This window comes from Lissotriton vulgaris, chromosome 5 (assembly GCF_964263255.1).
Source record: "Lissotriton vulgaris chromosome 5, aLisVul1.2, whole genome shotgun sequence".
Classification (NCBI taxonomy): domain Eukaryota; kingdom Metazoa; phylum Chordata; class Amphibia; order Caudata; family Salamandridae; genus Lissotriton; species Lissotriton vulgaris.
In genome coordinates this window covers 906,961,014-906,988,393 of record NC_141693.1, presented here as the reverse complement: position 1 = coordinate 906,988,393, position 27,380 = coordinate 906,961,014, and the positions used below count along the sequence as shown (strand labels likewise).

The 27,380-nt window shown below is 43.6% G+C and overlaps 1 protein-coding gene across 6 annotated transcripts in view; it reads left to right on the top strand.

Annotated features, from left to right (window-relative positions):
- The window catches only part of BLNK (B cell linker), an 833,130-nt gene that overhangs the window by 284,686 nt on the left and 521,064 nt on the right, over nt 1-27,380 (top strand). The gene's annotated exons all lie outside the window — the stretch shown is intronic.

Below are 27,380 nucleotides of genomic sequence, written 5' to 3'. Positions count from 1 at the left end.
CCCATGTGATGTATGTACTCCCTCACTGCATGTGTAAGGAAAATTGCCTCTCACAAATGGCTAAAATTGTAACAGAAATTAAAGTATTGGCACAGCAATTTGTCGGTGAAGTCCTGTGGCGAGGGCTGTCTGTCAATCCCATTGCTCAGATGCATTTCATTTGTTAGGGGTACCAGCAGTCATCGAGAGATTTTATTAAACAAAAAGTGTATAAAAGAGGGATCGAAATCAAATGTTTCATCATAATTATATAAAATGTTCTAAGTAAGCACTTATATATAAATCAACGTTTTTATAATGCGATTTGCAAGTAGTAACAGAAATGTGTGACCTTTTGTTGTTTGGAATCACACACGGCTCTTTTTCAAGGCGAGACAAGGGGCATGTAAATAAGCCCCATACTTTTTAAGAGGACGGTAGGAGATCATAAATGCGCCATTTATTTATATTCTGGTGTTTAGTTGCGTTTTTGGGCCTGTGAAGGTGTTTTCTCTGACTGATTCTATTCTTTCAGTTTACTTGGAAATGGACTTTCCCACGAGGGAGGGACTCTCTTGCAGAAGGCCCTGAGGCTGTTCTATATATACAGTGAGATCACTTTCAAAGCCATGCCTCAGCCAGGCATCGACTCTGAGTCATGCAGGCCCACGACGGGCAAGACCAGGCCGAAGAGCTGAGGAGAAAACTGCTTACCCTAGGTTTGTTGAAACATGTTACTCGCTCCATTCCTTTCAGCCTGTCTCTGAAAGTAGTCTGTGTACTCCCGTCTTTCCGCAGTACACATTCAATGTACGTTAACAGTATAACGCAGGGGTTGGGTTACACGGACTTGAACCTGTGACACGTGTGTGAAAATCGTTAAAGGTGACGTAAACGTGAACACAGCTTTGCCGGATTTCTCCTGATAACAATTAAATCTGGCCACAACCTAACACACTTATTTTCATTTATGACTTCAGTATATTAAAGTGAGAGGTGGTAGATGATGCCATTCCTTCTGTGACGTCACTGTTACATATGAAAGAAAACATTCTAGCCGCATAAAGATATGCGCCATTTTAAGCATACCTTTCATAGGATTTTTGCTAGGCAATATCATATCAAGTGGCGAAGCGAAAAAATGTGCTTAATGTTGTGAAAGTGACAGAAATTGCGCGAACATACACAACCAGGACAGTTAGGAGACACACTATTTTCAGACCTCCTTTGTGAGGTGAGGGAAAACACAAAACACATCCTACAACCGTCGCTCAAAATGATGTCTTTATTTGGCCTGGGCAGAATTTCAATTAATCCGGAGTAATTTCGGCAATTCCACGTTAGTCTTAGACATAGAATTACCAATAATTACACAAATAATCCTCCTTGTGTAATTAAGAGTAATTGGGGGGGTCTTAATGCGAGAGCATTTTTAGCTTACGCTCACTATTTGTGTTCTGCTGCATTTTGTACTGGTTCTTAGCACAAAATGCATCCTCATGTCCATTTTGGATGCGAAGGAGCATTTTGCGCTAAGGAAATAGCAGTAAATGTTGGTAGGAAATTGGGTGAAAATCCTGTCCCAAGAGCACATTTAGCGAGTGAGAGCTGACACTCATGCTTGCTCTTTGTGTTCTGTTGCAGTTAGCGTTATTTCTTAGTGCAAAATGCATACTGATTTTGGATGAGAGTGGGCCTTTTTGCGCTAAGAAATAGTGCTAAATGGAGAATTACTCTTCTCGCATAATTCAAATGTAATCTGATTGGCTTTTTAGGTAAATCTGCATGATTACACTACAATGAATTACACGAGTTATGCCCAAACCTCGTCTTTCTCAAAGGTTTTTCTCCAGCCTGAATCTTCAAACATGAAAAAAATCTCTGGACAAAAAAATATTTCCTCTTAGCGGAAATTGATTCTACAGCGGTTCATCTACTAGCGTAACACAGGGGTTTCGCTTATATCACACCAGTTTTGAATATATGTATCTAAATTAGCCAAAACCATCGACCTTCTCAATTAATTTGTTCTGAACATTCACTATCACGTGAACCAGAGTGGTCTCAGGCGGGCCTGCACTACTGAAACAAGATTGAGCAGAGAGAGCACTTAATTTTTCTTGCATTTTTTCCCAAGAAAGCGGAAAGCCTCCACAGAGAAGGCCTGCGCGCAGGAGCCAAAGGCCATACCAGGCCAAAGTAGAGTCCCCCGAGGAAGAGTCAGAAGGGGCCGACAACCTCTACGCATCAGACGACTAGACTGGCAACCACAGCGCGCACTGCATGCTGCAGCATTGCACCCAGCCAGCCAATTCTGGCGCTGCTCACTTACTGATAGAAGCTCTCTCTGTAAGAGAGCAGCGCCAGGATTGGGGTGAGCAGACAAACTTGCCGCTCATTTCCCAACCACTGGGGTCTGTGGTTTTGGGTAAACCCCTAGTCACCTGGTGCTTGCTTTCTAAATGGCACTGTGCGCATGTTGGGTTCCTGCCTGCGAAAAGGCAGCCGGACAAACCGAACATGCGCAGTCTTGTCCCACTCTGCTCAATCTTGTTTCAGTAGTGCAGGCCCGCCTGAGGCCACTCTGGTTCACGTGACAGTGACGTGACGCCACCGCGCGACGGAGGGCACCGCTTTATATAAATTATTAATACAATTTCAACATTGAAGTTGAAATTGTATTAATAATTTAAAGCGAGGCACACTTTAAATGAGCCAATAATTGTTAGTGAGGCAACGCCCCGCTGTCCATACGGACGAACCGCCACTGCTGAGCAGTGAAAAACAAGTTTGGTTTTTCAAAGTTTTAACATCAGAGCAGAGAAAACAGATGCTTTATATGCATCACATATTATTGAAAATGGTGGCCTGCTCCTTCACCGTACCTCCAGGGACTTGAGGGATACATGTCGCTGATCCGCCACCACATCTCAAGCGTTTTCATGCCTGCGTTGGTTTTCTGCAGACCTATATTCTAATGACCTCTAGCTCAGGAAGATGCCTTGAACATGCGGCAGGTCTAGAGAAAATAGATGCTTTGCGGTCTAGTGATTTATAGGTATGAAATATGCTTCCTTATATGCTGAGCATTCAAGGAAAACAACCTGCCTTCACACAAAGAAATATGATAACCTTTGTTCTCAAATCTACCAAACACTCACACCTCAGTAACAGAAAGCACTTTTAAATGATTACGTTTTCATAGAATCCCTATACAATGAATGAATCTATTCATTCACCCATGCATTTCACAAATCTGGTCGCATCAGACAAAGTCACAAGTTCAGGCTGACTGCGATAGAGCACGGGCCAGCTACACAGACACTGTTAGGCAAGCTGAACAAAGTACCTTAAATCCTGCTTGCGAGCATTTTATGAATTCGCTTCTAAGATGTGTCGTACAGCAGAGGCAACGCGTTGGTTCCGAGGCTGCGGCGCGGGTCTTGATGCGCCGACATCAAGAATCATGTTGATGTGGCATGCAATGTGAAGTCTAGTGTCGAGGACGCAACACAGAGCCAAGGCGATGAGTCGCTTCTGATGAGCGATTAAGCTGCCATGCACAGTTTGGTTGTCGTCGTTGAGGCTGCAGTCGACGAGGGATGAAAGGAGCTTGCACTGTGAACAGCGTGATGCAGCAGCGGTTCTGAAGGTGATATGCCGGTCCCAGATGCGGGAGGCAGCATAGGGAAACATGACTCACATGCAACACCTTACCATCACTCAAAAGATGAAAATTGCAACAGATCTTCTCCACCCGTAGGGGCTTTGAGAATTTACTCTCCACCTTCACAACCAAACACGTTTTTTTACCCTGACCCGGTCGCCAATCATTAGGAATTGCATCTGTGTTTATTATCGAAGTACTTCTTATACGTATTTTGAGCTTTCACAAGTTTATCTTTGACCACCGCAGGTGAACAATCCACTTTCCTGGACTCTGTAATCATGCCCATATTAGCCATCATACCTGCCATCCTTCCGCTCATGTACTGTGTCCTGTCATTGCACAGGGAGTGACCCTTTTTTCTCACACCATATGCATAATCTCTCTTCTCCAACTCACATTCACACTCACACAAGCTACAAAGTATCTCTATTAACAAAGTTAAAGTGGTCTACAGCACCAGTACCCACCAGATTGTATACAAATGTAGTTCTGTGAACAAGCTCATTCCTTTTTATGAATGATTTGAAGGCAGCAGACATAAATTGCAGGCCATTGTAACTCTAAACGATATTGGTAACTGTTGTCCTTTGTATAAGAAGACACTTGTAGTCAGGTTGTAGGTTTCTTGAAGTCTTCTTTAATAATCTATCATAATATTGAGAAACTTCTGCATGTCATTCTCCTTTACTGGGCCCATAATCTCTATTCCAACCTTTTCCTAGGCACACTTACCGGGCATCCTGATGACTTGCATTTTGTCGGCATCACTACACAACAAACAATACACTACCAAGACCTCATTAGTTTTATCCATGCCAGGCCACCAGTACAACTATTTTACCCTGGACTTGGTTTTTAAAGTCCCTAAATGACCTTCATGGCAAATTCCCAAAACCTCTCTCCAAGATCCACAGGGGGTACCAGTTTACCATTCCTTATAACTTTCTCCCCAACAATGGAAAGTTCTTGCTTCAACTCCCAAAAGACTTGTACCTTTTTACTTAACTGCCTTTTCTTTAGCCATCCCTCAACTGTCCACTTCCTTTACTCCCTTCTGGACAACATCCTATTCCTGAGCACACATCCATTCCTTCCATAAAATAGCACTCTCGAACAATTTCACCTACACACTCTCAGATTCACACCTGGTGGCATTCAATATTGGTAATGGAAGGCAATTCAAAAAAATGCTATTCTGTTCTTAACTCTAGGTACATACTGAACCGTATAATTTAACCTAATAGCCTCGGTGACAACCATGCTAATCAAGGAGAAGAATTAAATAATCCTGTTGTTGTCAAACCTTTAGTAAGTGGTCTGTGATCACTGCATAATGTCACACATATCCCCCAAATGTACTGTTTAATATGTTCCAAACCCCATACACATGTAAGTGATTCTCGTTCTCTGACAGAAAATTTCTCCTCATTAGTAAAAAGTGAACGTGAGCCAAAAGCAATTAGACTTTGGTTGCCTTTCAAATTAAATAATGGTAAAACTCTCCCCAACCCTGTCCCACTGTCATCCGTCATGACAATACTCCTTAGATCATGTCAAAATCTTGTAAGGGTGGAGCACTACATACATCTTCCTTAAATTCTTGGAAAACCCTTTGGCACTCATCTGACCATTCAAACGTAGTGCCAAATTTCAACTTTTGGCGGAGTGGTGGCCTGGCGGTGCAAACCAACATGCCACCGCTCCACTGAAGGTCACCGCCGCCCACCAGATTACAATTTTTAAGTAGTCTGGCAAGGGGGCAGCATGGCGTTCCAGAGGCAGTGCCTCTTTTAAAGGCTGAGGTGTCTTTGAACAAAGGCACCACAATGGGAACGCCTCACAAGGTTCCTGCACGGCATGGACTCAAGAGTCCATCCCGTGCTGGAACTTTTGTGCATGCACACAGGGAGCCGCATGTTATGCCCCCCTGTGGGCATGCACAAGGGGAGGAGGCACATGGGGCCCTGGGGGCCCCCTTTGTCTCCTCCCCTTCAAGGTTTACATGGAGGAGGAACTGCCATGTAAACCCTGGAGGAGAGGAAACTTTTAACATGCTTGGCGGGCCCAAGGTGGTCCCACCAAGCATATTGGGACCTCTGACTGCCACACCACCTGCATGGAATGGCGGTTCCCAGGGGACTTCGGCAGTCCCAGGTTGGTCCGACCACCCAAATTCTATTGGGACAGTCAGACTGCCGGTGCGGCGTAGGCGATATCCACCACCACAGCTCCACCACGAGTCTGGTGGTTCTCAGACCACCAAACTTGTAATAGGGCCCTTAGTATCTTTCTTAAGAAGTTGCTGAATTGGGTAAGCCTTGTCAGAAAAATTGCAAACACATTTAGAATAGAATTTAACCAAACCTAGAAATGTCCTCACCTCATCCTCATTCCTAGACGATGGTTACTTTTTTTTAGCTTCTACCAATTCAGTTTTAGGTTTTATTCCATCAATACTCACTTCATGGCCTAAATATATGACTTTTTCTTTGGCAATTTTACATTTACTTAGCTTGCATGTGAGACAATTTTTCCCTAAGACCGTCAAGATCTGAATAAGTTTTAACTCTAATCCTCCCCATGACCAACATGTCATCTTGGAAAAACATGACCTTCTTTGTACCATTAAACAACTTGTGCATCAATCTTTTGAACATTGCAGCATCTGAAGCAAGCCCAAAGGGTACTCTTACAAATTCGTAACAACCAAAGGGGGTAACAATTATGTTAGTCTCCTACTGTCTGGGTGTAACTGAACCTTCTGATAAGCTTCAGTGAGATCGATGGTGCTAAACCATTTTTCTCCTTTGATCATGGACAACATTTCATTTATTCATAGGAGTGGAAATTGAGTATGCTTTTGCTTAAATCCCTCAAGTCCACACATAGGGGTCAAATATGATGGCGGTGAATCTGCATCCTCCGGGCCGGTGGAAGCCACCGCCGGCCCGGAGGATGCAGATTCACCGCCGCGGTCCTTGAAAACACCCACCGCCAGATTATGATGGCGGTGGGATCAGCGGCAGATGGCATGTCTGTCCGCCGCTGATCCGCGGGTTGTGGACCACAATATGGTGGCGGTGTCTGCAAGACACCGCCAGCCATATTATTATGTGTGCGGGGACATGCTTTTCCGTGGCGGATATTCCGCTGTGGAAAAGCATGTGGACCTTTGCTTCATGGGGCCCCTTACGGGCCCCCAGGGTGTTGGGGGGTGGGGGGTGCACATGCGGGGTACCTATGGTACCCCCCTGCATGTGCATGCACAAAGCGGCAGGCACCGCGCGGTGCCTGCTGCTTTGTGCATGCACATGCAAAGCATGCATTTTTTACTTTGCGGCGGGTGCTGCTTTAAGCAGCAACCGCCGCAATGTTAAATATACAGGATGTGAATGCCAGGGTGGCGGTCACATCCTAATTCCTATGGAGAGAACGCCGCTGCCCCTGCGGACGGTCCCTCCACCTCTGGGTGGCGGACGGACGCAGGTCCGCCCGCCATCCTAATCGACACCATAATTTCAATTAAACATTGGACCTACTCAACACTACCAACAGAGTAGTCAGATTTGATTATTTAATAGATTCTATTCCTAGCCTTATGGACACACAATACAGCATTATCCTTTATCCAAATTCTGTGTTGGAACCCTTTAAGTATAACTATTTAACCTGTGAAAACCTTAGTTAAATTGTATTTATTTAATTTATACCATTTGTAGAGCGCGCTGTAACCCTGCGGGCATCCTGGCGCTTAAGAAAGGTGCAACTTAGAACAATCAGTATTAAGAGCAAGAGGAGGTCTAAAAGGTCTAACAATTAATGTACAGCCCCATCCTCAGCCTGTGCAATCATGACTGGTACTGGACTGTTGGGAACTAAAATAATTCCTAAATCCCCCATATATCTCCACCCCAGCACTGCTGATCGATCCTTAGAGACGCTTAATTTACATTCTGCTTCCCTGTTCTTGAATTTTAAGGTCAGTTTCCTGAAACCCACCATATCAATAGTGTCACCAGTAAAAGTTTTTGGGTGAAATATCAGGTGGTTCTAGATGTTCTCCCAATGTAGGTCAAATTTAATAATCCAGACCTCTCTATTAACAATAATAATTTGGGTACTCAAATCTGCAATAATTTGCAACTTTACCCCACCAAAATCCATATAACAGACTGGTTTCATCTTCATAGACTGAGTACCAGACATACCTTACCCATGCCCTTCTCCATGAGTGTGACTCAGATGGTTTGGCGGGGACTGCCAACATTAAGGTGTCCATTAGGATGGCGGCGGACTTCAGTCTGCCCGCCACCCTAGCAGTGCTGAGACCGGCCATCAGTGGTGTGGCGGTCCCACACAGCCAATTAGGATGCGACCCCTACTCTGGCCGTCGCATCCCGCATAATCAACCTTGTGGCGGGCAGTGGTGTGAGCAGCACCTGCCACAATGCAGAAAATGCATGTCATGCATTGGCATGCACAACGTGACAGGCACCGCAAGGTGCCTGCCACCTTGTGTATGCCAATGGAGGGGGGTACCATGGGTACCCTCAAGTGCAGGCCCCCACCCCCCCGGGGGCCCACAACGGGCCCCCAAAGCGATTCCCGCATGCCTTTCCATGGCGGAGTCCCTGTCATGGAAAGGCATAACACTTGCCACATCATAATATGGATGGCGGTGCCTGCAAGGCACCGCCACCATATTATGGGCCTTTTACGTCCGGTAGGCAATCGTAACCATTGCCTACCTGCGGAAAATCGGTGGACGGTCTTTCCGTCCCCCCCATCATGCTAATGTGGCAAGGGTAAAAGGCTGTCCGGCGGGGTGTTTTGGTGGGCGGATCGCCACCATCGGTCTGGCGGTGGCGATCCGCCCGCCATTCTAATGGGTCCCTAAGTGTCCTTAGAATATTTCTCAATATTCTATAGACACTAAGGGGCACCTCGTGGAAAACAGGACCGCCCGTGATCTGAGTGGCAGTCCCGTCATGCACATTATGATGCGCCTGCAGCGGGCGCATCATGCATTTTTAACATTGCGGCGGGTGGTGTTTACACCAGCACCCGCCGAAATGCTAAAAATGCATGTTATGCATTTGCATACACAAAGCGGCAGGCACAGCGCGGTGTATGCAAATGCAGGGGGGTACCCCCCATATGCACCCCCCACCTCGCCTTCACCATGGGGGCCTGCAACGGGCCCCGAAAGTAAAGACCGCATGCTTCTCCACGGCGACAATGCCGCCGTGGATAAGCATCGGACCGCCCTCATCGTAATATGGTTGGTGGTGTCTCGCAGACACCGCCACCATAGAAAGGCACTTTTTCCGCCAGTCGACCGGGGCAAATACTTTCCGTTCGCCCCGGACCCCCCAGCCATCCTAATGTGGCGGGGGTCATTTTGTTGAGGATGGCGGGAGGATTAGTCCCGCTGGTTCAGCGGTAGCTACCGCCGGCCCAGCGTGGGCAATCCGCCCACCATCTGAATGGGCCCCTTAATGTTGTCAGTCCCCGCCAAACCATCTGAGTCACACTCACAATCTGCTTTCAAGATCTCTCCAATATTATCTTTCTTCCGCCGAAACACTTTAAAGAAACGGTCTGTAATATCGCATCCTGAACATTTCTGTTTAGATGCGGGACATCTTGTATCATTGGCAAAATGACTGCCATCCTACACCTATAGCACTTCCCATCCAGTATTTTATAAGGTAGTTTTTACCTATTAATGGACCTTCCAGTCTCCTCCTGTTTCTTCCTTGTCTCATGTAGAGCCATGGATTCATTAATAGATCCATCTTTTATTTTGGAAATAGTCTCCAAGTTCTTCTCTCTCCTTTCCCTTTCCTCCAAAGGTACAGCCTTTGCACATCTCCCAGTTAATTCTGTTCTTTTGACTACATATGTAACCTCTTGCAATGGCGCTTCTCCTTTAGCCAATAGCCTTTCTTGAATGTTATTAGATTCATACATGACAATTGGTCACAAACAAGCTGATTATGCAGCACCCCAAACCCCAAACCAGAACCTCAAACACAAAACCAGAAAATCCAACACTAAGGGCCAGATTACAATGTTGGATGGATCTGAGTCTGTCCAACATCGTTTCAGTACTGGGACTAGCCACCCTCCAGTTGGCGGTCCCAACCCAGCACTTAGGATGCAACAGAACACTCCTATTCTTTACAATGGGAGTATGCCTTCTGACCAGACTGCATGCTCTCAGCATAAAGTGAAGAGGTGCAGTTCAACCCCGCACCCCATGGCAGGCACCTCATAGTGCCTGCCATGAGGTGCAGGGATCAACAGGAGGGCGCCATAGGTGCCCCCTCGGCCACCATCCAGAGGCCGTTCACTCATGGGGGCCCTGCTGGGGGCCCCCAAAGTTGACTTCCGAAAGCCATTCTGTGTCGGAAAGACCAGCACAGAAAGACTGTCGGAAATGGCCTCCCTTGGGAGTACAGCAGGCTTTCCGAATGGCAGATGGGCTCTCCTGTTTGGATTCTTTTCCAACCGACTCCATCTAAATTGGTTGGTCAGGAATCAATACAAGCAAGAGATTAAGATGCTGTAGGAAAGACGTTTCCTGCGGCATCGTAATCAGCTCCTAAGTATTTTAAGCAGAAACAAAATCTTCAATTGGCTCATATCTACCCTGCTTCCTGTTAAACAATTTGTACCTGTCTATCTCTGCGCACACTGTAGGCTTGAACTATGCTTCTAAATCATCCAAGGCATTATTAAAAACATCTCCTTGTCCTTGCAATCTAGGTTTCTTCTCAATGTGAATTAACATTTTCAAACCTTCCGACCCAAGACAATGCAACAGTATTTTTTGTTTAATTTCCGAAGTAAAATAATCATTATTCTCAAATGTGGCTACATATAATTAAGGAACCATTCATGCCATTTTTCCCATTTAATGGATACATCCCCTAAAGACAAAATGCAAGGTTGTGGAGGTGTAAGAGTGCATGGGTTTAAATTAGCCAATCTAAGTAGGCAAATCCAACACTTTTATAATAAACTGCAGATGACATTAGGTAGGAATAGTTAATAACAAGCATTTGCAATGCAATAGGTCTCGAAATTTTAAGCTATTGGCATTGTCAATGACAATGCCTTTTATTTATATGTTTTCAAAACCAACACATAGATTAAGATTTGTCATTTACAATGCCAGTAGCTCAAAGTCTCGCAAATGCGAGACCTATTGCATTGCAAATGTTTGTTGCTCATGGAAACGCTGTCTCTGCAAAGATTTCACCTCATTAGTACTCGTTTAATAATCAAAAGCAGCAATAAACAACTGAAAGATAATTAGTCAATTTTTGCAAAGGGTCTTCTACTGTGCAGGAACATACTGCAGCATTTTGAGTAACATTTGATGCCTTTAAGCCATTAACAATATATATATATATAATATGGATCACTGATAGAATATGAAATGCCAAAATATCGATCTACCAAAATGTAGTGGAAAAAATATAGAATGCAAAAATATTGAATTCCTATCTACAAACAGGTAAGTAAAAAAATATTGAATCAAAAAATATTGTAAAAAATAGTTAGTCAAAATACCGACTTTTATTAAATGTCTTAAAAGTCATTTAAAATTCATTACATAAAAAATCTAATTAACTAAAACATACTTAAAAAACTTAAATAACCTTACAATTAATAAATAATTAATGTAAGTTAAAAAAAGAAACATACAATTTTATTTTTTAATACATATATATATATATATATATATATATATATATATATATATATATATATATATATATATATATATATATATATTATATATATATATTCACTGAAAAAACCATAGGTTTGACACCAGTTATAGTTAGCTGGAAATTTACTGACATAAAACCATTGAAATTCCCATGTTATAGTTAGTTGGACTCACTATAACTTGCGCGCCTGCAATGCACTGCTGATGACGTCACATATTACATCACTCATGACATGGTCAGTGACATCACTCATGGCATCACTGATGACACCATCCAGTGAATGTGTGTCTTTCTGAAAAATAAATATGTTTTATATATGTATATGTAAAGGTCGATGGAAGAATAAATGTTTAAAAAAGTGTCTTAATGGATGTTTGTTTTTTTTAAATTGATTGGTTAACTGGCTTATTAAGTGTATCTTAGTGAATACATATATTAGCGAGTATTGATTAAATATTTAAATGTTTGTATCAGTGTTTCACTTTGTGTATAAGTGGCTGCATGGGTTGGTGAGTAGCTACATGTGTGTGTATATGGGTTATTAGATGTTTTTTTAGTATCAATATGAGTGTCTGTATGGTTTGGTGGGGGTGTTACTTAGCACATAGATGCATCAATGACTGACTCGCTGTTTGTATGTGTTTTGAAGACAGCATATGTGCAGGACTGTATGGGTGGATGAGTGTGTATATGTGTGTGTTAGTGAGTGAATGACTGTCTCACTAGTGTCTTTATCAGTAACTACATATGTTTTAATCTAGTATATGTGAGTATTGATGTATATAAGTGAGTATATGTGAGAGTGAGAGATTGAAAGAGTTCTTGGTTAAATAAGTATGTGTTTCTATAAGTGATTGTTTAAGAGAGTAAGTATGTGTAAGTTTCCTTAGAAGTAAGGTGGTAGTGTGTGTATAGCTGTATATGCAAATAAATGGATGTTCAATAGTTTATTTGCATGTGTGATTATGTGTCTGAGTAACTTTTGGATGACTGTCGGTGTGTAACAGGATGTATATGTGTTTCACTAGATATGATGAGTGAATATATGTATGAGTGACTATATAGAACTGTTGGTGAATGAGTGGATGTGTATATAGATGGTGGTATTACTGAATTGGTTGTTGTAGCTGGTATGGGTATCTCTATTTTTTTGAAAATTTTAGTTTCTATTTTTGAATATGTGTTTCAAGGGTTACATTACACTGAAAGGAGGTCTGTCACTCTGTCACAAGGATGGTGTCATCAGTGATGTCATGAGTGATGTCACTGACCATGTCATGAGTGATGTAATATGTGACGTCATCAGCAGTGCATTGCAGGCGCGCAAGTTATAGTGAGTCCAACTAACAATAACGTGGGAATTTCAATGGTTTTATGTCAGTAAAATTTCCAGCTAACTATAACTGGTGTCAAACCTATGGTTTTTTCAGTGAATTTAATAGGTTTTTTAAATGCTAATTCCTAACTATAACTGGTGTGAAACCTATGGTTTTTTCAGTGAATTTCATAGGTTTTTTAAATGCTAATTCCTAACTATAACTGGTGTGAAACCTATGGTTTTTTCAGTGAATTTCATAGGTTTTTTAAATGCTAATTCCTAACTATATAAGACCTGAAAGCCCACCAGGAATCTCCAGTATGCGCCAGGGGACTGCATTGCAGAGAGGTGTAATGAAGCCAGGCCCCTTTTTACACCTCTCTGCAACGTAGCCCCCGTGCATGTTTGAAGAGGGGGAACTAATTCCCCTTGCATACTGGGGGCCCCTGGGGGCCAACTAGCCCACCTGGAACCTCCAGTATGCGCCAGGGGGCTGCATTGCAGAGGTCTAATGAGGCTATGCCCCTTGTTACACATCTCTGCAACGCAGCCCCCTGCCGCGTTTGCAGAGGGGGAACTAATTCACCTTGCATACTGGGGGTCCCTGGGGGCCAACTAGCCCACCAGGAGCCTCCAGTATGCACCAGGGGGCTGCATTGCAGAGAGGTGTAATGAGGCCACACCCTTTTTTACACCTCTCTGCAACGCAGCCCCTGTGCATGTTTGAAGAGGGGGAACTAATTCCCCTTGCATACTAGGGGTCCCAGGGGGCCAACTAGCCCACCTTGAACCTCCAGTATGCACCAGGGGGCTGCATTGCACAGAGGTGTAATGAGGCTATGCCCCTTTTTACATCTCTCTGCAACGCAGGCCACTGGCGCATTTGCAGAGGGGGGACTAATTCCCCTTGCATACTGGGGGTCCCTGGGTCATATCTGCCTAAACACCGATATTCCGAACGATTGAAAATGACTTTTATTGAGAAACATTTGGATTTGGATTATCATGTCCTATACTTTGGAATTTTTGAAAGACTGACTTTGAGGATGCTATAAATTACTCAAGTCTGCCCGAATTGTGTGGGCAAAATTGATACCTAGTCACTTTGAATAAGAATGTACTTACGTCTCGTCTAACATTTGGAAGAAATATCTAGTTATATGACAATAGGATACCGACATAACTTGAAGGAAATAAGAACGCCCTGAAGAAGTTCTGTTGTACAGAGCGAAACGTTTCGGCTGGCTGTGGTACATAAACTTAAGGAAAATAAAAGCATTTGAAAATACACCAAGATTCAGCGCTTCGATAAGGACTCTAAGTGATATGATTTGATTGGACTTATTGTGCAAGTGGTGCTGTGCCAAACTTTGAAATATTCTCCACTACTCTCTCCTACTTACTCTCTCCTACTCCACTACTCTCAAATACTCACTCTCTACTACTCATTCTCTACTACTCTACTACTCTCTACTACTCTCTCTCTACTATTCACTCCCTACTACTCACTATCTACTACTCTCTACTACTCACTCTCTACTACTCTCTCTCTACTACTCACTCTTTACTACTCACTCTCTACTACTCTCTACTACTCACTATCTATTTCTCACTCTCTACTACTCTCTACTACTCACTCTCTACTACTCTCTCTCTACTACTCACTCTCTACTACTCACTCTCTACTACTCTCTACTACTCACTCTCTACTACTCTCTCTCTACTAGTCTCTACTACTCACTCTACTACTCACTCTCTACTACTCTCTACTATTCTCTCTCTCTGCTACTCACTCTACTACTCTCTACTACTCACTCTCTACTACTCACTCTCTACTACTCTCTACTACTCACTCTTTACTGCTCTCTACTACTCACTCTCTACTGCTCTCTACTACTCACTCTACTACTTACTCTCTACTACTCTCTACTACTCACTCTCTACTACTCACTCTCTACTACTCTCTACTACTCGCTCTACTATTCACTCTACTACTCTCTACTACTCACTCTCTGCTACTCTCTCTACTGGTCTCTACTACTCTCTACTACTCACTCTCTACTCTCTATTACTCACTCTCTACTCTCTACCTCTCTACCTCTCTCTACTTCTCTCTCTACTAGTCTCTACCTCTCTACCGCTACCTCTCTACCTCTACCTCTCTACCTCTACACCTCTACCTCTCTACCTCTCTCTACACGCACACATATACACATATATATATGCATATATATGCATATGCATTTATATATATGTATGTGTATGTATATATATATATATACATACATATATAAACATATATAAACTGTACATCTATATAAATACAAATATAAATGCATGCATACATATACATATATGCATACAGATGCATGTTGTTTACATGAAATTTAAAAAAACACTAATAAAACCAAAGCGAAAAAGCCACCTCATTACAAACAGAATGGCTTTAACTTAAACGAGAGCGAGATCTATTGCATTTTCAATGCTTGTTTACTTTGGTTCCATCAAGAAGGCATTCAAATGTGTCACACATTTGCCATAAATTCTGAATGTTAGCACTCTAGTTGCTCATTAGATCACTGTAGTAAAGCTACTGCTCACCAGGGAAGTCTGCTGCTGGTATTCAAAGTGCATGTTTCAGTCTGCATGTCAGAATTTTTTTAATGAAATAGAAGAGCATTTGAGAAGTCACTCAAAATGATCCCTAATTTTTCTTTCTGAAGCACTAATCATACTTTCTATGGCAAAATGAACCCCCTCATTAAGTATGAGCGCAAAATCCGTTCCGCTCGCGGATTTTGCGAATTTTCGGTAAATTCGCGATCCGCGAACTCCCGCGAATTTACCGCGAATTCGCAAATCCGCGAGCGGCGGATTCCGGGGGCAAAAGTTGAAGCCTGGCAGGCCTGTCAACTTGTAACTATTTTAGGATGGCGCCGGCAAGCTGCCAGCGCCATCCTAAAATAGTTACTAAGTTAGCTTCAACAGGAAGCTCTAATAGATAAAATAAAGCAGGTGCTCGCACCTGCTTTATTTTATCTATTAGAGCTTCCTGTTGAAGCTAATTTAGTAAGTATTTTAGGATGGCGCTGGCAGCTTGCCGGCGCCATCCTAAAATAGTTACAACATGCCCTTCCTGTGCGTCGTCGAGGCAGGTGTGCCTTCTTCACAAATCTACAGTGGAAAATCCGCTGTGATGCTGGATAGAGGCTTTTGCATCCTTGACTTTCACGAGCGCAATACCCGTGCTGTTTCTGTGACCAGGAGCTTATTTCTCTTCATCTGCTGAACTGATCTTTCTCTGACCTTTTATACACACAAGAAGCATGTGTGAACTCGCATGGTAGCCCTGCCCGTTTGGCCCCGCCCACACACTCGCGGTTTGCACCGTCTGCCCGCCATTCACCCACTATGATGGACAGCTCACTCAAGGGACCCCTGCGCCCGTCGGGGCGATTGCATAGTAACACACACATGGTCGCTCGAACTAGTTGATGCTCAAATTCAGTGACTCATTCATTAGCCCAAAAACAATCGTGAGCGTCGTCGAGGCTGGACAGGTGTGCCTTCTTCCCAACTCTACCGTGGAAAATCAGCTGTGATGCTGGATAGAGGCCTTTGCATCCTTGACTTTTACGAGCACAATACCCGTGCTGTTCTTGTGACCAGGGGTTTCTTTCTCTTCATCTGCTGAACTGATCTTTCTCAGACCTTTTATACACACCGCATGTGTGAACTCGCATGGTAGCCCTGCCCGTTTGGCCCCGCCCACACACTCGCGGTTTGCACCGTCTGCCCGCCATTCACCCACTATGATGGACAGCTCACTCAAGGGACCCCTGCGCCCGTCGGGGCAATTGCATAGTAACACACACATGGTCGCTCGAACTAGTTGATGCTCAAATTCAGTGCACTCGCATGGAAGGCCCGCCCCAAATCCGCGGATCCGCAAATCCGCAAAATCCGCGGATTTTGCGGATCCACGATCCGCAAATCCGCAAAATCCGCGGATCGTGGATCCGCAAAATCCGCCCATGCTTACCCCTCATTTTGTTTCCTTATTAAATTAAATGTTTTCAGACTTACCACTTCATTCCAATCAAGATGGCTTCTGGTGTGCCATACTTTTGTCATAAGTAAGACTGTTAGCGCTCTAGTGGTTCTTTAGAACACTCTGGGACATTCTGTCATTGGGCTATACTTGGGCTACATCTGGGTGATATTTGGGCTACATTTGGGCTCTTTTGTCTCTGGTGGCCATCTTGGGAGACTGCATGTCAGAATGTTTTAATGAAATAGAAGAGGATTTGAGAAGTCACTCAAAATGTGCCCTAATTTTTCTTTCTGCAGCACTAATAATACTTTCTATGGCATAATATACCCCCTCATTTCGTTCCTTTTTAAATTAAATGTTTTAAGAGTTACCACTTTATTCCCATCACGATGGCTTCAGGTGTGCTATACCTTTGTAATAAGTAGGACTGTTAGCGCTCTAGTTGTTCTTTAGAACACTCTAGGAGGCTGCAGTAGAACACAAAGGAATCAACTGACAGTCTCTGTCCTTGTTGGATGTACATGTTTTACTGAGAATGTCAGACTTCATTCTCACATGACTGAGAAAGATAATGTGAATTTACAGAAAATATGCTTTCAGTTTAGCTTATAGATCCCCTTCCAAACCACTGTGGGAAAATCATGAGATATTAGTTTTCTTTCAAACATGATTCATGATATCACAGCAGAAGGCTTTTTCACATGGTAAAATCACCTTAGAACACACCACAATTCCTAAAATGAGTATGGTACCATCAACAAATGATTTATAATGTAACTAAAGTCCTAAAACCCTCTATTAACTACAATGCTTTTTAATGAGGTGCTATCATGTATATTGGTCCCAAGATGGCTGCCAACACTTCTTGGAGGAAGTGCTGACAGCCAATCAGATCAGATGTGTGGTTAGGCTCCGCCCAGATATATATATATATTTTTAACCTAAATTACTCAAAATCCACTGGAGCACATATCTTGAGACATAGCAAAGGCATATCGGGCTACCAGTCCCTACAATTTTGCCAAGTTTTGTGGAAATCCATTCAGCCGTTCGGGCTAAAAGTGAGTCCAACCGCCCTATGGAAATTAACATGGGGAAAACACGTTTTGGGACCCCCCTTTTATATCAGCCCTCGCTTGACGAATCCCCCCAAACTTTGAGGGAAGGAGCGGAGCGCAGCGAGGCAAATTTAAGGAAAATTACAGGCAGATTCCTCAACCGGCGCCAAAGTTATTCCCAATAGAATGTTGCGGATTTCCTATAGAAAACAATCCTAACTATAACTACCTACTGGCGACTGCCAGTAGGTAATATATATATATATATATATATATATATATATATATATATATATATATATATATATATATATATATATATATATATATATATATATCTCCAAACTTCAAGTTGCCCTGATACAAAAACGCCTCCAACAGCAAAGTGCTCAAAAGCCTTTTAATGTCTAAACCGGCATATACAGCTCCGTGAAAATGTTCTCCTTACGCGTTTCAGAGCGCGGTGGCTCCTTCGTCAGAGGATGACATCTGGTAAACTGATTCAAGCACCATTCACTGCATGCATCAATTTCAAGCCCCTCCTGGCTCCCTCTTCCGGTTTTCAGCACGCTGGTACATGTAGTTCAAAGAACATGTTGCCACAGTGGGCTCAGTTTAATTCAGTGTCCTTTTAAAATTAATCAATAGTAACAGCCCCAGTGGGCTCCGGAGCAGCATTTCCAGTTCAATGATGTGACCTTTGCTGTGCCAAAGGCTCCGACCTCTTCGAATCCTCTAAGGCCCCCTTCACAGTTCCAGGGGTGGGGCGCTCTTCACGTAATTTATGTAATATTAATAAAAAATATACAATATTTTTACCGTAGGATAGCGGGGGGGTAACATTTACTATTACCACTCCAGTGAGTACAACAGTAGGGAAAGCGTTGGATAGTGTAGAGGTAAAAATTACTATTCCCACTCCAGAGAGTGCAACAGTAGGGAAAGCGTTGGATAGTGTAGGGGTAAAAATGACTATTCCCACTCCAGGGAGTGCAACAGTAGGGAAAGTGTTGGATAGCGTAGGGGTAAAAAATACTATTCCCACTCCAGAGAGTGCAATAGTAGGGAAAGCTTTGGATAGCGTAGGGGTAAAAATTACTATTCCCACTCCAGTGAGTTTAGCAGTAGGGAAAGTAATGATTTAATATATTAATAAAAATAAATTAAATATCAGTAACAATAAAAATTAATTAAAAATAATTACTAACTTAATATTATGTAATAATTAATCAATTAGACATACAAATAAATATTAGTTATTAAAAATGAATACAAATTAATAATTAAATAATAGTAAATTAGTTATCAATACTCAAAAAGTATTTTTAATATGTAATTAATTACAATTAAATTACTTTCCACCATATTCCCCTATAAACCCACAATCCGCTATGAAAAATAATTGAATACAATGATCATAATTATCAATTAATCCATTAATACAAATTAATTACCAATTAATAAAAATGAATTACCAATTAAAAATTATTTAACAATAAATTAAAAATGAATACAATAAATAAATAAAAATTATTTACCTAATTACAATTAAATGACTTCCCACCCTATTCCCCTATAAACCCACAACCGGCTACGGAAAATAATTTAATACAATTAACTTAATTATCAATTAATCATTTAGTGAGAATTAATTGCCAATTCAAAATTAATTAACAATAAATTCAAAATGAATACCAATAAATAAATAAAAATATTTAATTAATTACAAATAAATTACTTCCCATCCTATTCCCCTATAAACCCACTACCCGCTACAGAACTAAAAAGCAAAATTAAATTAAGAACTAAATAATAATTTCTAAAAATTAATATTTAATTTATTATAATTAAATTACTGCCCACCCTATTCCCCTATAAACCCACAACCCGCTACAGAATTAAATGATGCAAAAATTAAATAACATAAAATTCATTACTTAAAATAAATTAAACATACATTACAAAAATAATATACACTTTTCACACATATACTAACATACAAAACACTTTAAAAAATTCGATATTATTAAAAATTCGATATATTTTAATGCCTATATTATATACTTCTATATTTTGACTTCTATATTTTGACAATCAATATTACTTTCCTTCAATTCGATATTTTTAACTACTATATTGTGTCCATTCGATATTTTGTCCATTCTATATTTTCACTTCAATATTATGTCCATTCTATATATTTTTTTCGATATTATGGCTAGTTACCATATAATTTATAAGGAGGTGGGGGATTATACCCAAATGAGGAAAATCCATACGGATGCAGAAATTCTCCGCAGGTCGGCTAACTCCAGAGGCCCTTGGTATAGCAGAGCAGCAGCAGTCAGAGGTGCAACTAGAGCCAAATTTAAGGGGGGGCTAAGAAAAAAAAATTCAGGGGGGAGGCTAATTCTTCCACCAATAGCCAGAGTGGAGATGAAGGGGCTCTTAGAAGCGGTGAAAAAACAACAAAGCGTCGATAACAAGCAATCAGTCTTTTTAAGACCTGTGAAGTACTCGGGTGAGGCTGTGTGTGTGCCCTGGAAGCTCTCTCATCCCGGGCTGCCACACATGACAGGGATCGCTGAAGCCCTTTGAGCCCAATGGGTGTTGCGAGCCTGGCAGCAGTGCAAGCTCTCCTCCTTCATAGCACAGAGAGAGCTCAGATAGCAGCAGCGCACGTGCCCTTTCCTGCCAGAACAGGTAGTTTGATAACAATAGTGCAAGCTTCAATCCCGCACAGAATGCGTACAGCTCAGGGTTCAGTGGCATTTAGATTACAGAACGATCACTGCAGCGAGTATTTCAGTTAAGCACTTGCTGCAGTGAGCCATCTGTAAATCACATGTCACAGACTAATTCACTGAGGCAAGTGAATGATTGATTGAGTTTTGCCGCCCCTCAAAATCACACTGTCATCACACTTGATCTAGATTTTAGACTTCTGTTTTCACTTGGCATGATGTCAGAGATTGAGAATAAAGACTTACAGGAAAACAGAGGAACATAACAGGAGCAGGAGGTAACAAAGCACAAGAAACCCTCTGCATGTTATATACGTTTTAAAATAGGTAGTTGGCTTTAATAGCAGGGCACAAGTCCTAAAAAAAGAAGTGGGGGGACTCTCCAAGTTAGGCGTGGTCACAGGAAGTGACATCACGACAGGAAGTGACATCATGACAGGTGTGAGCAGGACAAATGCAAGGCAGGGAGATCTGTTGAATAGGATGGCTCCCATCTCTTCCTCTGTCCGCACCATCTCTCCCTCCGCCTGCACCATCTCTCCCCCCGCCTGCACCATCTCTCCCTCCGCCTGCACCATCTCTCCCTCTGCCTGCACCATCTCTCCCTCTGCCTGCACCATCTCTTCCTCTGCCTGCACCATCTCTCCCTCTGCCTGCACCATCTCCCCCTCCCACTCCGCCTGCACCAGCCCTCCCTCTGCCTGCATCAGCTCTCCCTCTGCCTGCACCAGCTCTCCCTCTGCCTGCACCATCTCTCCCTCTGCCTGCACCATCTCTCCCTTTGCCTGCACCATTTCCACTCTACCTGCACCATTTCCACTCTGCCTGCACCATCTCTCCCTCTGTCTGCACCATCTCTCCCTCTGTCCACACCATCTCCCCTCTGCCTGCACCATCTCCCCTCTGCCTGCACCATCTCCCCTCTGCCTGCACCATCTCCCCTCTGCCTGCACCATCTCCCCTCTGCCTGCACCATCTCCCCTCTGCCTGCAACATCTGCCCTCTGCCTGCACCATCTCCCCTCTGCCTGCAACATCTGCCCTCTGCCTGCTCCGTCTCCCCTCTGCCTGCACCGTCTCACCCCCTGCCTGCACCATCTCATCCCATGCCTGCACCATCTCCCCTCTGCCTGCACCATCTTCCCTCTGCCTGCACCATCTCTCCCTCTGCCTGCACCATCTCACCCTCTGCCTGCACCATCTCTCCCTCTGCCTGCACCATCTCCCCCTCCCACTCCGCCTGCACCATCTCCCCTCTGCCTGCACCATCTCCCCTCTGCCTGCAACATCTGCCCTCTGCCTGCTCCGTCTCCCCTCTGCCTGCACCGTCTCACCCCCTGCCTGCACCATCTCATCCCATGCCTGCACCATCTCATCCCCTGCCTGCACCATCTCTCCCTCTGGCTGCACCGTCTCCCTCTCAGCCTGCATCATCTCCTTCTCTGCTTGCACCATCCACCCCCTCCGCCTGCACCTCCCTCCCCTGCCTGCTGCTCTTTTAACCCTTTCCTCGTCGCCTTCTCCCCCCCCCCCCCATGGTTTCTCCCACAGTTTTTGGCTCTTCTCCAAGTGACTGAAATAAACTCATGAAATGCGCTTTGAATTTGTGCACGCAAATTTGCGCCTACCCCGCTCCTACCCCGCTTCGATGTGCTGAGTATCGGAGCCTTTTTTTAATACTTTTGTATGATTCAACTGAACCTCCATTGTCTAGGGCAGGCGTGGCAAACAGGGTGAGGCCTTTTTTCGTTCCTCCTGCCATCCTGCACACTCTGTGACCTACCTGCGTTTGGCCCATCATAGCGCTGTCCAAAGAAATCAAATGGTCTTTTCAGTGCTTCTCATATTAACATCTGCAATAATGCAGGACAAGCCTCGCAACATATATACACGGATGATTCAAAAGGTTCCAAAAATTAACTGCAAATGTGACTTTTTACGAAACTCTGAAAGTTCTTATCATTAGAGATTGGGCCAATCTTGACTTTGTGTTCACTGAATGTGGTGTTCCCCAAACGCCCACATGCACTCGGAACATGAACACGACCAAGATCGCATCTCCGAGCAAAAAGAATAGCGAGCAGAAGGTCAAGGGCGGAGCTCATTTCATACTCAAGCCCCTCCCGACAAAGCCGCTGCGCTCGCAGAACTGGGAAAAGGAAGATTCTGGCATCCGTCCATTTCCCTGCACTATAAACAGCATGGGACAATACGGACGGTGTTACATGAACAGTAAATAAATAGTGAGGAGTTAATTTTGGTGTCAGCCCTCTGCTGGTGACACCCGGTGCGGCCCGCACCTCCCGCACCCCCCTTGTGACGCCCCTGATCACAACCATCCCCAGAAGAGCTCTCTTGTCCAATGATCTAACCATTCATCCTTCCATCAAACCCCTGATATCCACCATTCCAAATGTACATTGTCATCTATTAATTCTTTTATCCATCATGCAGTCTTTCACCATTCATTCTGTCCTTCCATCTGTGTGCCCATCCATATCCAAACCTTTTCAACTATTTGAAAACCTATCCATCGTCTATCTTTCCATCCATCCTTTCAGTCATCCATCCCTTCATCCATCCATTCACTCACTCATCCATCCAACCGTGTACCATTTCACCCAAGCATCCTTTCACTCATCCATCCACTCTTCCACCCACCCACCCATCCATTTACTCATCCATCCAACCATTTACCCTTTCACCCATCCAGCCTGTAAGACAATACGAAATGTACATTTGTCAGGTGTCATACCTGATATGTATTGTTAGACAAATTAATTATCATAATGTTATCGATCTAGTGAAGATGGAAGGCTGATACAGCAGCATGAGATTAGGGTACCCAACACTTTTACACTCGTTCCCTGAAAAACGATTGCATCATATTATGGTGAATATTGTGTTGAATATACCGAAGTGCACAAACATGTTTAAAAAAGCAGTCACAAAAGAAACATTTCCGGGGTGTCTGTGGATTCTTGTGCAAGGGCTATGAATCCCAAAAGTTACAGTGGAGTGGTGCATGCTTCCTCACCTTTCCAGTAATTAAGCAGGTGGTTCTTGCCTTTTATGCACAGCCAGTTGCGGGGTGTTCGCCTCTGATTTGAGCAAGCAGGCTGGACAGAAGGGACTAACATACCTCTTGGGAACTCGACTCACCGATTAACAGCCCTGCAAGAGCCTTCGCTGCTCAGATTTAATTTTTATTTTAGACACTACTGTGTGAAAAAAAAGTCTTAAAATAATCGAACTTTTATTTGAAACACATTACACCCTCCGTTCATTTTCAAATGTTGCACATCGTGTTAGCTTTCAACATATGCCAAAAGAAGAGAGAGAGAGACTCCTGACCCTGTGGCAAGCAGCATAATTCTGGTGAGATTTTTGGGAATGCCCTTGACCAGCTGTTAATGTTGCCGGCGGCGCTACCCGCAGGAAACGGCTCACCACATGCTGTAACACCCCAAACTGGCCCATTGTCATTCTGTATGTGGCAATCAGCCCCATACAAAGTGACAATGGGCGGGGTGGGGCTGCTCTTGCGCTTCTAGCAGCCTGTGATTGCAGGAATGGGGGCGGGCAGGTGGAGAGAGGGCGCTCTGTGCCAATGTTTTGAAGCATGTGCGATGCAGCAGAAGGTGGCATTTCTTTCAAGCTCCCCCACATCCTGCTCGGCGCCGCGGCGCCCCTGGCTTCTCATCACGGCGCACCGGTGTGCCGCGGCGCACACTTTGGGAACCACAGCATTAGGGGATGATGGGCTAATAAAGCTGGCAGTGAGGTGCAATATTGGGAGAGTCTGTTTTTTGTACATATCCGGCTGAGGCGGGTAGGCAGCAGGCGAGGCCGGGGATGAAGGAAAGTCTGGAGCGGGACGGCGTTTTGATTGAGCAGGGTGGATAGCGTCCACCCTGGAAAACCCTGGAAAATAAGTGGGGGGATGCCGTCCACCCGCGTGGTACCCCGACTCGTGCCCTGTTTAATAGGGATGCATGTCCATTTCAAAATAGTGGTGCAATATGCGAGTCCTGTAAATGTCTCAGCACTGAACTGAGAAGTATCCTGAGAAGTCAATCCCCTAATGTCAAAGGAGAGTGCAGTGCTACAATTTAGGCCACCTAAAAAAGGACACAATAGTAAGCGATATACAGATAAAAAAACCACAGCCTGTACGTGTCCCTAACTACGGCATGCTGCCAACTCACCCTGCCTCCCGCATCATACTTGCTCTAGTTGTGGGTTTTTGGGAAAGAGTTTTAACTTGCGTGAACTAGACCCCATGCATCGAGTATCAGAGCGCTTTACATCAGCGCCAGTTTCGTTACAGATTGACACATTCATTATTTCTTAGACAGGGAGATTAAGTGATTTGCCCAGAATTACAGGTTCTTGAGCGTTATTGCCGAGACTTCAACCTGGTTCCCCAAGTTTTTTGCTGGTTTTAAATTGGTACTCCCTTGCCCTCTTAAAACAAGAAAAAAAAGCTATCTGTAAGAATTACCTTCCTGGCTTGAAAGACTCGAATTAACAATGGTCTGCTGATTGGATTATTGGATGAGGAGGCTCTGCGTGATTGGTCGGATCCGAGAGTGCCTGAAGTTTGATTAATTTGCCGATGCCAGTGCAGCAGAAAGTTCTTTAGAAAGGGGGTTACACTGGGCAAAGCTTCACAAACTGGCCTACACCCACTCTCTTTGCAGCCATTTACTACAAACCATGTACCACGTCAACGCCTTTTTAAGTCCTTTGCTCTGAAATACAGGCGTACATTCGGAGAAAAATAAGAAACGCGAACGTTACCACTCCACTGACAGTTTTATATATTTAATGAATGAGTTTGTCTGCAAGTTCTGACACCCCGTATCTGATATACTGACGGATCGCAGCCCCTCTCCCTTTGTACCTCAGGCTGATCTGACTACAGATCTTTATGAGCGGATACTAAGCAAAATGAGCTGGTTTACTCAGTGGAATTCAGCGTGCTTCTGAGAAACAATAACTTTGTGTGGTTAGCAACACTGATTAACAGGCGCTGCGAGCGGTGAATTTCAGCAACGGGTGAGGCAGGGACACCGGTCTCTGCTGGCAGCTCTTCAGCCTCATAGGGAGGGAGAGCGGTGGGGTGGAGGAGCAGGGTAAATAAATACAAGAATGAAAGCAGAACCAGCGCGGCGCTCATGAAAGTGAGCCGCGCTGATAAAAATGCCTCATACAGAAGCACAACCCCCCTCTGTGGCCGAGGAGGAGTGAAGGCAGAGACGGTAGGGTGGAGGAGCATAGGAATCACACAGCAAAAACTAGCCAACTGCTCAAAAGTCTCCAATTACAAAGGCAGGCTACAGCGTGAAAAACAGATGGCACACTGCACTTCAATTAAAAGAAGTGCAAGCAGCGCGAACTAACACTGTATTTAGGCACCGCTGTATCGGGACTACAAGGAAGTTAGCAAATGACCAACAGCCAACAGAAAGGGAGATAACAACTACACTACCACAAGTAAGCCAATAGGAAGCGGAAAAACATATTACATGAAGTTTAAGCCAACATACAGATTACTTTAGGTCTCGCTTAAACAGCGCATGCAGAGCATGCACTGCCAAGGCGAGACCTAAAAATGAATACACAAGATACATTTACACCAGTTCAGTCTGTGCCACTCCAAGAAATCATCAAGTTACAGGTAGTTTGCCATGAGAGGTGAAGAATCAAGAGGCATAAATAGCGATTGGATCGCAATAATAACTATGTAAGATGGCGGCACGTCGCGGTAAACATTGGCACCCAGCTTGTCTTAGTCCAGTTCAATATAGGGGGCAAATACAAGGGACATAACAATAGTTCACCAACAGTCCATCTCCATGCTCACATTTGACTCCAAGCTAACTGAAAAGCCTGAAGGCAAAAGTACTCACACAGAGTGCAGTCGATGATACAGCCTCCGTAAACCACAAAAGTTCCACAAACTGTACGTAAGGCATGCAGGGGTTCGTGCTTGTTCAGCGATCGCCACTTCTTGTAAGAGAATGTCCTAAAAATAAGGTACTTGTATTATCTTTATTATAAGAACTGACAAGAAATGTACAGGTAAAGCTCCTCTGCTATTCTCCCTTCCAACGTCTCTTACCAACTGCCCACATCAGGAATGTTCCTACATCAGAGTTCTATGCTGACATTATAAACCCAACTTGGATCAATTTGGATTCTCATCTAGTAACGAATAGCAACACAAAAGTAATGCCTCCACATTGTAGCAAACAACAATTGACAAATGTTTTCCAGGTGTACGCTTGGAACCTGGTGGCTATTGCAGCTTTTTAGTTATGCAAAGTTTTTCTTAGTTCTTAGACATCATACATTTGTACTTATCAGAAAACGTAGATCAGTGGGTGCAGATTTACAACTTTCTTTGTGAATAGGGATCACTACATTTTCCCATCAACTGTTGCATGTCACATGAATGCAGCAAAGTGATTCCAAGTTATGAATAGTGGAGCATATCAGTGCCTCTAAATCCGAATGTGGCCTTATCAATTTGTGGATACTGCTGCACTCTTTATATACTGGGGACCTAATTCTGAAACAGATAAGTAAATCTGTGCCCAGAGATTTAGAACCTGGAATGTTTATACATTTAGTAATATCAAGAATACTGCACACGTTTTCCAGGTTATCTGCACCAGGTTTATACCTGAAAACACTGAAGAATTCAATTTATCAGACAGAAATATACACATGTATTTTCCTTCATGAATAAAAATGAGCAAGTGCAAATGCTGATTTTTTTCGACTTGGGGAAAATATTTTTCTCCT